The sequence below is a fragment of the Rhipicephalus microplus genome, chromosome 6 (genome assembly GCF_043290135.1).
Source record: "Rhipicephalus microplus isolate Deutch F79 chromosome 6, USDA_Rmic, whole genome shotgun sequence".
In the NCBI taxonomy this organism is placed as follows: Eukaryota; Metazoa; Arthropoda; class Arachnida; order Ixodida; family Ixodidae; genus Rhipicephalus; species Rhipicephalus microplus.
This window is the reverse complement of record NC_134705.1, coordinates 146,588,197-146,600,339: the sequence shown is the minus strand read 5'-3', so window position 1 is coordinate 146,600,339 and position 12,143 is coordinate 146,588,197. Positions and strand designations below refer to the sequence as shown.

Here is a 12,143-nt window from a genome sequence, read left to right as displayed (position 1 = left end):
ACCATCAAGAGGATTCTCAGTTCTTTATTGTATAGAGCATTATCAGGATTCAGAGGCTAACGAGAACGATACTATATAAGATCATACAATTCTGCATGATTATAAATATACTTCTGCGATCATTAACCAGAATTTCGCTGTGTCCCCTCAGTGCAGTGCAAAGACATAAGTTGTTAGAAAACATACGCATATCGATTTCTCAAACGTCGCGTTGTCATTGCAAACTGCTCAACAAACACCAATATACTGCAAAGATCATATCCATGTTAATTCCACTCCATTGTTACTGTTTTGTCTTCGTACAGTTAGAAAACGACGGTATGCAACTTTGTAAAAAAAAAAACTACACCATCTTCCGCTTAAGGGAATCATGTGTGGATGCGAAGCAGAAGGGTGCTAACGTTTTTACACTGGCAGCAGCGTTGCGCAGGACACTCCGATTAATGCGCAAGCTGCGAATTTTTATTGTTCAACAACACACAGAATCTCCAAGCGGCACTACCTTTGAGGTCAAGATGCAGTGCCTATGAGGTGACCAAGAGTTTTTTTTTTTTTTTTTTTCAAGCTTGGTTGCGGAAAAGGGCTGCATTATACGCTCTTCCTCCTCCGTCCCAGGAACCACTTCTCCGTTTGTCCAAGGGGCTTACACACACGGTAGACGTTCCGGGCACACGACGGCGAACGCCGCAAGAGCACGGCAATCGTGCGAGTTGTTTCACGAACGAAAGCGACGGTGTGTGTCACGAATATGACCTCAATAGCAACTCCCGGCACAGTATGAAACGAGCGCAGACCACACGATTCTGCATGTGCTATATTCAGGACGCTTCCTACCTGCGTTGGCGTCACAATTAACGAAGCGGTGGATCATTACTACAAAATAGCCTTTGTCTAACCCCATAGTGCCTCAGTGACAATTAAGCGTCAATCGTACGCTGATAGTGCGAGGTCAATGGCCGGGTGCAATTTTCGGCCTTTCGCAGAAACGGGCAAGTCTCGCTGCAGCGCCGATTATGAAATTTCTTCAGTTACGCGAGTAATCGTTTAGGCAATCAATTTTGACGATGTAAGGCGTTCAGCGCAATTAAATTTTACCAGTGTATATTCACGGGGCGATGACTAAAACCCCGTCGATATTATCTCGCATCTCGTTGCGCATATCCTAATTATATAGCTTCGCTCGTCTTCCATGGTCAGGAAAAATAGATATGAATAAAAAAAAATGCGCCATAAAACTTGTAGATGACGCTTGAGCCTATTCACCTTTTCATAAACGCCTCCCAGGGCGCCGCCATAGCCCTCCTTGGACTTTGCAAATTGGCGCGTCCCCTCGAAAATGCACTGGCAACGCTGCGCCCTTGGCCTTTGTACTCCCGCGGACAGCCCATCATGACGGTGTTTTTTTTTTTTTCTCTCCCGTGAAAAGGTGTATAGCCTTCAAGAGTCCATAGAGTGCCATAACCTGAACGGGGTCCCCGCAGTGCGCATCGCCTTATCAATTGCTCGTGTAGCTTTGGTGCTCGGTGCGTGCCTCAACCATGCCGTTAGGAAACGAACGACTGCACGGGTAGCAATGGCCGACTCAAATTACCCTATAGAATGATTGAACGGCCCACTGCACGGCCACCGGCGACCGTATACGCATAAACCTACGCAGCCGCTCACTTTTTTTTTTTAATCTGGGGTTTAACGTTTCAAAACTACGATACTGTTACGAGAGACGTCTTAGTGAAGAGCCACGGAAATTACGACCACCTAGGGTTAACGTGCACCTGTAAGTCCCAAGTACACGCGTGCCTCAAACGTTTTCGCCTCCGTCGAAGATAAAGCCGCCGCAGCCGGGATTCGATCCCGCAACCCTCGGGTAAGCTTGCAGTCGAGTGCCACAACCCGGCACTATAGACCACCACGGTGGGGCCCGCACACTGCATGCAGCTGATGTTCATAAAATATGTCTCACTACGTCTTGTAATGCGTGGGTCGAAAACACCCGCTAATCGGGCAATTCACGCGTTTTGACGCCTGGCGCAATTCCACGCTCCTGCCACGCGATATTTCACCGTACGTTAAGGAGACCCCTAACATTACATGACATTCATATAGCCTTTTCTTTCTTCAAAGTGATTTTTAGCAATATAAGCTCCGTGGTATAACACCAGCTTGCCAGCCATAAGGCCTGAGTTCGATTTTCGATAGAACAGAATATTTTTTTTATTTGTTTCATTTGCATCCTTCCCGACTGTTCAGGCACAGATAAGATTATTTTTCGCTTACAGCCAACTACGCCGACACGCAATTTCTGCGAAACGAGCTTTTTAACGCCACCGCATTAAAATGTCAACGATTTAGAGTATTCGAGACGCATGTAGCTGTCGCGGCGGTAAAATGATATGTATAAAAAAAATTCGCTTGAAGTTTTCAGAGTACAACCACGGCCGTTGTAAAACGTATGTGTGTTTAGAAAAATTTGCTAACGATTTAGAGTACTTGGGTGCTCTACTATGGGAGAGCGTAAAGCCGTCCTGTGGGTTTCACACTTGATGCGGCTGCGGCGAAAAAAAGTTTAAACGGAGCGTTTCCCTCGCACTACGGACCAGTTCCAGAGGATTTACGCGCCCACAAGCACACAACAAAATTGAAATCAGTTGCGAGTCTAGAAAAAAAATGACAGCATATCCACGGAGTGGATGATAAAAAGTGAAGCGAAGCTGGGTCCGCACGCCACTGCCGCGCCGCTTCGGCCTCGCGTTCTCGTACTGCGGGATCTTGTCGGCGCCGTCGCGCAGCTTCACGACACGCTTCTGCCTCGCGCGCTCGCGCTTCGGGGGTTCCTTCTTCGAGCGCGAGCCGCCGCCGCCTTGCGCGCACGCCACTCTGCAGCCTTGTCCACCCGCCGACCTTCTGAATGCGCGCGCGCGCGTAAAAACGGCTATTATTTTACTACATCGCACCCCCTAGCGTACAGCGCCACCGACGAACACGTGGTCGCCAGCGTCTTTGTGTGACGTCATTCTTATTTTCTAGCGCGCTCGCACATCGGGGTTCCGTCTTCGAGCGCGAGCCGCCACTGCGTTGCGCGTATCATACTTTTTATCGGTAAACCATGAATCATCCGCTGGCCACGTCCACCCGTCGGTCTGTTTGACGGACGGACGGATGCATAGGCGAACGGATGAACGGACACATGGACGAACGCAGGAACGGACGCATGGACGGATGGACGCTCTAGAGGGCGAATGGACGGACGCATGGACGACCGCAAAGGCGGACGGACACATGAACGAACGCAGAGACGGACGCCAGATGGACGCACGATAGGACGGACGGATAGATGGAAGCAAGAACAAACGCACGGATGGAATGACGGACGCTTTGACCCACTCATCAGCATTCACTCCATGGATATGCTGTGATTTTTATTATTTATCGCACTACAATTAGCGTCCTCTAGAATAGTACCATTTGCATTTTTCAGCGTATACGCAGTTCGTTACATGTAAAAGCACCGTCCTCTACGGTCAGTTGAAAAATTAACGAGAGGTGGCTACATACGATTACGACGGGACGCTCAGTCCACGCCTTGAGGAACTTCGCTCTAAAAAGCGGTTAACGCTTTATATAGTCCTCTACTATGGGAGAGCATATAGCCGTCCCGTGTGACATGGAGCAATTCTGTACTTGGTACTACGGGAGAGCTGAAAGCGGTCCCGTCGGCCTCTCACTTCACGAGGCCGCAGCTAAACGATCAGTGTTTAGAAAAAGTGGTTTACGATTTAGAGTACTTCGTACTCTACTATGGGAGAGCTGAAAGCCGTCCCGGCTGTGTGTTTAGAAAAAAGTGTTTAACGATTTAGAGTACATCGTACTCTACTATGGGAGAGCATAATGCCGTCCCGACTGACACGGCTAAGCCTAAGCGACTACAGAAGCAGCGAACCTTAAGTGAACAGAGAGAGGTGGCTGGAGTGAGACGCTGTGCGGACGTGTTTCGCATGAGCTCCGGCCCGGTGACCGACTATCGGCGGACGCGCTTTTTTCTGGACTTGCTGTCAGTGGGCTCGTCTGCAGGAGGTTGCCCTGTACCTACGGACACCACTCGTTTAGGCAAGTTTGTCCCCGTTTTTGGAGTTTCCGAGATTTTCCTGTCAACCCCGCGGTGGCAAGGCTAGGCCTATCTCCTAGGCCAAGCCTGGCCTGGGCCGCGTCGCCCGGCGTCTGACTTGCGCCCGGTGACCGTGGGTCTTGTTGGGCTGAAGATGGAGTACTACGTCGAAGGGGAGACTATAACACCCGAAGATTTTGAAGCGGGAGAGTGGGCTCCAGTGCTGAAGGCACAGGACCGATTTAAGAAGACTCGGCATGGCGACAACGCCAAGAGTAAGCCTTGCGAGACGCAGGCCGGCAGCGACGGGCGCAAGACGCACGGAGCGCAGCAAGTCAAGCGGGGGAAAGCGCCGGTATGGAAGAAACGCGGACCGTTTCTCAAGTTGCCAGCCACGGATTTCAAGATTGTGTACAGGCCCCAGAACTGGGACTTGAGTGTTGTGACAGCGAGAGAACTCGGATGTGCACTGAGAGCAGCAGCGCGTCTAACGAGTGCGATTGCCGCGGAAGAAGACATTGTGCGGGTTAATGGCACAAACAACACGTTGACGGTGAGCACACCGTGCATAAATCGCAGTGGGGCATATGCGACTGTGAAGACGCTCAAGCTGGGTGATCGTGACCTGCCGGTTTCGGCGTTCGTGGCGCCATTGGAGAACTCCGTGCGGGGAGTGATTTATAATGCTTATGATGGATGCCCAGTGGAAGAAGTTCGGGCGGGATTCCTGAAGAAGAATGAAGGCATAGACATTCTGGACGCGAGACCTCTGGGAACGTCAAAGGCGATTCAGATTACGTTCGGGGGAAAACACATACCCCGGCAGATTACTTACTGGAACTGTCTGTACGCTGTGATCCCGTACAGAAATTTAGTCGAGACCTGCTTCAACTGCAGACGAGTTGGACATCGAGCGGACGTTTGCTATCGTCCGAAGAGCAACCTATGTCACCGTTGCGGGAAGGACCATCCTGCCCCGCCAGAAGGAGAGCCACCTACGTGCACGCCGGTCTGCATCGTGTGCCATGGTGCGCATCACACAGGGAGCCGGAACTGCAAGTTTCGCCTGGCTCGCAAGCCACCGACATGCCGGCAGCAGAGCATCGAAAGAGAGAGCGAAGCTGGCAACGATAAGCGTTCCTCGAGGGCCACGGAGCGGTCACCGAGGGGTAAAGAAGGCAGAAGCAAAAGCAGGGACCGGTCGAGTTCCTTCCCGCCATTGCCAGGGCGCGGGGGCGGCCAAGATGGTGGACGAGCATCCAGTACCAACAGCTGCGCACGCGACACCAACAAAAAGGTGAGCTTGTCAAGCACGGCCTCCCAGAACGAAACCACTCGAGAGAGGGAGTTAGCAGCGCTGGTTCAGCGACAGGGAGACTTGATTAAAAGAATGGAAAACAGAATTGCAGAGATGGAACACGCACTTAGAAACGACCAACGGCAGGGGACACAGGCACCAGCAGTGCAAGGCCTACAGAAAGCGACGCAAGAGGCGTCTGCTCGCGTACAGGAGAGTGCAGCTATGGAAGTGGAGAATCGGGGGACAGTGAAGAGACCACTGTCGGGGGATGAGGTAGCTAACGCAAAACGATTAGCCGAAACGTCACCAGTAGACATGCCACAGCCTGTTTTTAAGGTCATTAGTCTTAAGTCGGATGTAACAACACTTGCGGATAAAGTAGGCAAACAAGGGAAAAGACAGGATAGGTTGGAGGCTCGAGTCGAAAAGATCGAAGCCAGATTAGACACAATAGAGGAGCGTCTCGGCATGCTCTCCACTGAATTTAAGGATTCCCAAACCCAGGTCATGGGCATGTTTCAGCAGCTTCATACTCTATTGGAGGCAAGACTGCCTCCCGTGGGTGGCCAAGTGCCATTAGTCAACCTGGTGCCTCATCATGGCGCCTCGCCAGCAAATTGAGGTTTGGCAGTGGAACTGCAGGGGCTTTCGTCAAAAGCGGGGTAACCTGCAGTTGCACGTACAAAATCTGGACAGTAAACCAGACATAATAGCCTTACAGGAGGCTAGTGGTTCCGTAAAATTACCTGGATTTAAGGCATTTACAGCGCCAGGAACTGATTCAAGGGGCGTATCACGCGTCTTCACAGCCGTGCTAGTCCATCGCAACATCACTGCCATTCAGCATTCCGTAGATAGCAGCAGGGAAGACTATGTCTTGCTTGAGATTTTGCCTAAACGAAAGTATGAGAAGAGTCTGTTTTTACTTAATGTGTATAGTTCTCCAAAAGATAAAGGATTTGGCTTGCCACAACTCCTGATTCAAACTCAACGGTTAGCAGCTCGCGCTCCGCTTATAGTGGTAGGAGATTTCAATGCGCCTCACCCGGAGTGGGGTTATATTCGAGCCAGCCCAAAGGGCAATCGGGTTTGGCAAGTTGCCCGGGATCTGCGATGGACGCTGTTAAACAATCCACAAGATCATACGAGGATAGGCAACAGCATAAGCATGGATACCTCCCCAGACCTTACGTTTTTTAGAGGCATCAGTAATGCAAAGTGGATTAACACGGGACAAGCGCTAGGAAGTGATCACTATATCCTTTCCACGACGTTTAGCGCTGCGAAGCATAAAGACAAAGTGAGGGGGCATAGAATTACAGATTGGGACAGATTTAGGAAAAACAGAGCAGACACTGTAAACGGGAAAATTAATGACCTGGATGCATGGGTACAGGCGCTCAAGGAGGATGTAAGTAATACCACGGTAGAAGTGCCAGTCGAGCAGGAGGAGTTTACCGCTGACTCGAGATTATTACACATGTGGGAAGCGCACGCGAGTCTCTTGAGAAGGTGGAAGAAGCAAAAACATAATGGCGTCCTTCGCAGAAGGATTGCCAAGTTAGAACGTAAAATCGAAAATTATACAATTGAGTTGCAAGCCAAGCAGTGGGGCCAGATTTGTGATCGCATGAATGGACAGTTTGGATGCAAAAAGACATGGCAGCTGTTAAGGCATCTTTTGGATCCGGCAGCAACAAAATCGGCGCAACGGGGGAAAATGACTCGGTTAATGCATCAATATGAAGGCACAATTGGAGAGTTTATACAGGAACTCCGGAATCGGTACATAACTGATGGAGTAGACGCATGCTTACCACACTACTCGGGGGTGGAAAACTCAGACCTAGATGAAGAGTTCACAATTGCGGAGGTGGAGTTTGCCATGGGGCAGCTGCGTACTACGTCTGCCGCAGGTCCGGATGGAGTTACTAATAAAATGCTGAGAAACCTAGACTTCAAATCGGTCGGGGCGATCACTGACTTGATAAATGAGTATTGGGTGGCCGGGGAGATCCCAGCACAATGGAAGCATGCTAGGATTATATTTATTCCGAAGCCAGGCAAGAAACTCTGCTTGGAAAACCTGCGCCCCATATCACTGACATCATGCGTGGGCAAATTGATGGAGCACGTGGTTCTCAACAGACTTCAGAATTATGCAGAGGACAAGGCCATCTTTCCCCCAACTATGATAGGTTTCAGGGCCAATTTGTCCACACAGGATGTCATGATACAGTTAAAACATGATGTAGTCAATCCCGGGCATGGCACGGGCACCAAAGCTGTATTGGGGCTTGACCTGAATAAAGCTTTCGACAATGTTTCGCATGAGGCAATATTGAATAACCTATCAGAAATTGGCCCAGGGGTCAGAACATTTCGCTACATCAGATCATTCTTGGAGGGCCGAACCGCAGAAATTTCAATAGGAGATATCAAATCGGACTCATTCGCGTTGGGAGGCAAAGGGACGCCGCAGGGTTCAGTTTTGTCACCGTTCCTGTTTAACATCGCCTTAATTAAAATACCGCCGAGGCTGGAGGAGATACCGGGACTCAAACACACATTTTATGCAGATGATATTACTCTATGGGTAACCAGGGGTAGTGACGCGCATCTAGAAGAAACACTGCAACAGGCAGTTAATATTGCCGAAGAGTTGGCAGGGGAGGCGGGACTTTCATGCTCTCAGCCAAAGTCCGAGCTCTTTGTGATTCGGGACAAACCCAGAGGGCTACATGCAAGACACTATATTCCGCCACCGCCGTTAGAGGTAAAGGTAGGGGGTAGGCCGGTAGCTGAAGCTCAAACGATTAGAATTCTTGGCCTATATCTGCAAACTAACAGGAAGAATAGGGTGGCCCTTGAAAAACTTAAGACCACGGTCAATGCTACTGTCAGGCTAATCAGAAGAATCGCTAACCGTAAGAGCGGGGTTAAAGAAAAAGAACTCTGTAAGCTGGTACAGGCGTTTGTGCTCAGCAGGATTACTTACGCGACACCTTATATGAAGTTGGATGCCGCAGAAAAAGGCAAGGTCGAGGCTATGATCCGGCAAGCTTACAAGGCAGCGCTTGGGTTGCCTAACAACGCGCCTACAGAAAGGCTATTAAAACTAGGTGTACACAACACCCTGGATGAATTATGGGAGGCGCATCTGGTGATGCAGCACGCTAGGCTTTCGACAACCAAAGCGGGCAGGATTATATTGGAAAGGATTGGTATTGGAGCAGAGGCTCCCACTGGGGACACTAAAATTCAGGTGCGGCGGGAGTTACATAAGGCCCTGTACATAAAACCTTTGCCCAAAAATATGCATCCGATTCACCATACGCAGCGCAGGCAGGCAAGAGCTTTACACGTTGAGTACGGCGAGTACAAAGCGGCAGTCTATACAGATGTTGCGGAATATAAGGACAAAGACGCTTTTGTGATTGTGGTGGTGGACAGGCGGGGGCGCTTGATCGCTTCTGGATCGGTCAAAACCCGCTCCTCGGAAACTGCAGAGGAAGCGGCAATAGCGCTAGCTATAACTAATTCGCAGTCAGATTTGATTTTCAGTGATTCAAAGACAGCCATCCGAAATCTGGCGAGGGGCAGAATATCGGCGACCGCTGCACGATTTCTGCATAGGGCCACGGGACGAGAAATGAAAGAAATAGAAATTGTCTGGGTACCAGCACACTCTGGGAACCCTGGGAACGAGGCGGCTCACCTGAATGCTCGAGGTTTCGTCAGCCTGGTAGGTGAGCCGCCATTTCCGGGGAGGTCCGCGAGAGATGGGCTGGTATCCTTTCATGACATAACGAATCATTATAAACTAGAGCGGAGGTTTTATCCGCCCCCGCACAAGCGGTTGACTAAGGCGCAGGAATGTGTCTGGAGAAAACTGCAGACGCGATCTTTTCCAAACCCTTACGTGTTGAACAAAATGTACCCGGAGGAGATTAAGCCGCAATGCAAATGGTGTCAGGCTGTGGCAACATATGATCACATACTTTGGGAATGTATCATAGTGCCGCCGCCGGTGGATATTATGCGTGATCCCTCTCTTGAGCACTGGGAGGCCGTGTTGACCAGCTCGGACCCAGTCGTCCAGTTAAGGGTCGTGGAGTGGGCCACACAGGTCGCCGCCAACCATGGGTTGATGGCCATCTAACACGGAATCATCCTCAGTTGCTTTCTGACGAAATAAAGTTTTTCCATCCATCCATTAAGTGAACACGCCTAGCTTTGGTCATCTTGGAAAGCCTCCGTGCTCGCTCTGTGTATTTTCGCCGATGTCTGCTGCTTATAAAAACATGTGTACTTACAGGCTACACATCAAGAATGTTGCGAAGGGGAAGTTATATTGCCATTTCATCCTTTAACCAAACGACTTCAATATGATCGAGATAGCTAGAATGGCGCTGTTTCCATGTCCCGAATTAATTAGTGAACTGAAAAGCAAGTTATGTATACACGTGCGCTGGCCGAATATTATATGTTGCGCGCACTCAGGTGATATCGGCCGAACACTGAAGCTTCGAATTTCCGAGGTAACTAATGCATTCGCCTACAGACAGACAGACAAAGAACTTTATTGGATCCCGAGAAACGCTGCTCCTTTAGAACAACGTCGCGGGCAGCTCCCACGTAGGAACGGGGAGGCCTAGCCTCTCCGCCGCATCGTGGGCTCTCTGGATAGCCCGTAGTTGTGGTAGCAACTCTGAACTTCGTAAGGCAGAGTTCCTATCTTCTTCTGTGAGCCGACATGGCCCCGTAACGAGGGGCACTGCCAGAGCACATGTGCTAAGTCACTAACCTCACCACAATCAGGACAAGTAGAGTCAAAGGCCTCTGAGGAGACTATGCTGAGGAAAAAATGGGCTTGGATAGGACCTGGTCTGGAGCATTCTAAACGTGATGGCCTGAAGTCTAGACAGCTTGTTGTACGGAGGAGCAAATGACCACCTAAACAAAAACCATGTCCCCTTTATAGGTGCGAAGCCCCTCATGCGCTCTGTACGTCGACCTCCCACTACACGTCCGTAAAGCGTGTTATCACGTGCATAAAATTGCTCACTTTGCTGGTGCCTTTGCAGCTGATGATGATTTAATGTCTTTGCGAAAACGTCCGCTTGTTGTGCAATTCGCATATGTTTGACGACTGGCACGATTCTATGCTTCTGAAACGCAATATTACATCCGTTATGGAGACTCTTCCACAACACGGCACTATATCATTTTCTTTCTTTTTAATGGGACACGAAAGAGAAACAACGAGTTGTTTTATATTGATTAGCTGCACTCTGGTAACTCTAGTGCAATAAGATTCACTGTCACGAGTTAATTATTAGCGGAGAAAATCAAGGTTCAAATTTTATTTTTAAATTTCGCGCCGTAATCTCCACGCGTGACGCAAGAAATTGCGCAATGTATTTTTCGAATTTTCGCGACCTTGGCTCGACAAAATTCTCCGAGACTTCGTATGCTAAGTATATGGCACCCACAGATTACAATGTACTTCAATTTTATCGACTATAAGCTACGTAGGACCCTAGTAGACGCCTTCGAAAATTGATGACGTCACAGCGTTTGGGGCGGGAATCTCAAGGTGGCGTCTGCACCCGCAGTTCCTTTTCGCGCGTTTTCTCGCTTATCAAGTGTCGTGTCGCGGTAAGAGTGGTATTGCTTGGATTGTGAACGAGTCCTTTACTAATACGCGAAAAAGCGTCTCGCTCTTTAGTGTCCATTCAGGCAGTTTCAAGACATAGCGGGGATCATTAGTGAAACACCAGCTTGCTACGCGGAGGGCATGGGTCACTCACCCGGACCGAAGATTAACTTTATTGTTTGTTTCATTAGCATCTTTTACGGTTTTCAAATCACGAACAAGATGATTTTTCGCTCACTACAACGACGCCACCCCCGGAACTCCTGAGAAACGAGCGTTAAATTAGAAGACACCTTTTACGCACACTTTCTAAACGAGTCAGCATCCATGTTGTCGTTGCGTTAGAGCGGCTGTAAGATGGAGGCTATAGCTAGCCGCGGCATCTGTATGACTCAACAGTGGCCTATACAGTCATTGCTCTACAGCCTGCGATGATGGCTGCTGATCGCTGCCGCCATATGCACCCCGAACTGCAAGGCACGGCAATAAAGCAGCCTTCGAATAAAAGAGCGAGCAAATAAGCGCTTTTAGCACAGTACGTATCGACCCCGAGACTTCTGAGCCCCACAAGCTCCATCGTTCATTTGTGCTTTCACTACTTATTTCTCCTTATTATTATTAATTGTTCACCACTCGGAGTACAAAAATAACTCAATTGAAAAGTTCAGGCCCCAAGGGCACTGGTAAAAACGCCAGGCCTGCGCGGGAAGCGCAGCACAGTGACAACGAAAGCTGGAAGAGCGATATTATTAGGACCCATTGTATACACTTTCTCGGGGCTACCAATACAAGTATACGCTTACAAGTTACACCCGCTATGAACCATAAATAAAATAATAAGGTGGGCGGCATTCACAACGCCATTCTTCGTCGTTAAGGGTAGAAGCGAGGCAAACAGACGCTGTACATCGTTAAGTGTACTTTGTAGACGGTGTGTGTGACGACGATGAAGAATTATTGTCCAGCACATTGTAATTGCTTTAAAGCACTGAACGCAATTCGTATTGCGTGATCACGGATGTTATATGACTATTCTCCTACGCTGTATTATAGATATGTTAACATGGATAGTTCCCGACATT

At 49.3% G+C, this 12,143-nt stretch overlaps 1 protein-coding gene across 6 annotated transcripts in view; it reads right to left on the bottom strand.

Annotated features, from left to right (window-relative positions):
• The window catches only part of Gnpnat (glucosamine 6-phosphate N-acetyltransferase), a 72,881-nt gene that overhangs the window by 48,963 nt on the left and 11,775 nt on the right, over positions 1-12,143 (bottom strand). The gene's annotated exons all lie outside the window — the stretch shown is intronic.